We start from the raw sequence: 2,009 nt of genomic DNA on the forward strand, positions 1-2,009 counted from the left end.
CCTGCCACGCCCATGACCACGCCCCCGATCACGCCTCTAGCGCGCGTCCCAAGACCTCCCGAACCGGCCTCTATCCGCGAATGTGTGCCGCCTTGTTTTCTTTTTCTGGTTAATCTTCATCGGGTCTTTCTTGTTCAGCCTCAGCGAACTGTGTGAGAGCAAGTAGGAGAGAAAGGGCGGGAAAATCAAAATCACACTCTTCCTGCTTTGTCTAAATCCAGCCCCCAGGGAGAAGAAACCGGGCAGCAGGAATGGCTGACGCGCCGGGTGCCATCTTTCTCGTGGGCGGAACGTGTAGCTGTTTGACGCACCTCTGTTTCCTAGTGAGAGGCCGTAGGCTACGTCTTGGCGTCTTCAATTTGCGATGACGTTGACGTACGAGGCGCGTGATAGGGGGCGGGGCAGTCTGGCTCATGCCTTTGGCTGTAGGCTGTTGCTGCGGTCTGTGGAAATGGAAATGGCGTGAGGTGTTGACCTGGATGGGTGGTGCGATCCATAATGAAAAGGCTGCTGGGTACGGAGAAAACAAAGCGGAGTTGGTGGTTGTGAATGGTTGTTCTGGGCGCTCAACAAATATTTGATGAATGAATGGATTTTGTTGTTGTTGTTAACCTTGTGACACTCTTAAGTATTCTTAACAACTCCACCCCAATCCCTGTGAGGTAATTTAAGTTTTCTCCCTACAATAGGTAGTCACCACAATTTTGTCTTTATACGTAAGCATTTTCTGAAGCTTAACTTTCACACTTTATATGTAAGCTTTTTCTCAAACATGACTTTCGTGCGACGTTTTTGCTAGTTGCACAATGTGGATGAGTTTTTTTAACCTTTGAAAAATGTACTTTACCATTATGTTTGGTGTGCTTTATGATTTTTTTTAAAACCTCGAGCCTTTTGGTTTTCATTATTCACTACAAATGAGTAGTATTTAACATTTTTCATCATTAAAAATCATAGAGCACGTTTTCATCATTCACAGAGAACGGGAGAAATAAATACGCAAAATGACCCATAAGTCTAAACGCTCTCCAGAATAGACCCCTTACCCACTGCTTATCCTTGTAACACCAGGTGGTTACTGTTTATCAAGTTCCTACACTGTGTTTGGTACTATGCTTCATAGTCTACATAAACATTACAATTCGTTTATATGTGTAATTTAAAAGAAAATTGAATACGTAGAAACGGTAGAACGTGTTTGGGGGCTGGAAGAAATGGGAAGCTGTAAATCAAAGGGTATAAAATTGCGGTTTTGTTGAATGAGTAAGTCTAGAGATCTAATGTACGACGTGAGGACTATAGTTAACAATATTGTATTATATACTGGCAGTTTGCTAAGAATAGATTTTAGGTGCTCTTATCACACACACAAAAGGTAAATGAAATGATGGATATGTTAATTTGCTTGACTGTAGTAATCACTATATATGAATATCAAGACATTATGTTGTATACTTCAAATATATACAATAAAAAAAGAATTTACACTTAATTCATTCTGACATCTTTAGGATATAGATATTGTCATCTCTGTTTTACAGAGGAGATTACTAGGTTTCAGAGAGATTAAATTATTTACCCAAGGCCACCTACCCAGTTAATTAGGGACAGTTTTTTGCAGTTCTGGAGCCCACTGAATCCCCAGGCTGGTACCAAGTTGATGACAGTCCTTCTCAGGTAACACCTATGGTGGTTAATACTAATACTCCCAGTTCAGAATAAGACTGGGACTCAGATTAAGTGCCTAGGAGAGGATTACAACTTCACAAACAGTTTTTCCTACTTCAAAATAATTTCCCTTGTCACCAGCAGGTTTCTGGTTTTGTGCAATATCAATCCTGGAACAACTATGTTTCCTAACAAAGAAATAAACGCCAAGACTTAAATTCTGCATGACCACAAGAAATAAGATATATAAGGAAAATGGCTCTGTGTGCATGGTGCTTTGTGGCCAGTGAATGTGAATTTTTTCCCCACATCTAATCAAACAATTACTTAGTCATTGTATA

Source organism: Cynocephalus volans, chromosome 16, assembly GCF_027409185.1.
Source record: "Cynocephalus volans isolate mCynVol1 chromosome 16, mCynVol1.pri, whole genome shotgun sequence".
In the NCBI taxonomy this organism is placed as follows: domain Eukaryota; kingdom Metazoa; phylum Chordata; class Mammalia; order Dermoptera; family Cynocephalidae; genus Cynocephalus; species Cynocephalus volans.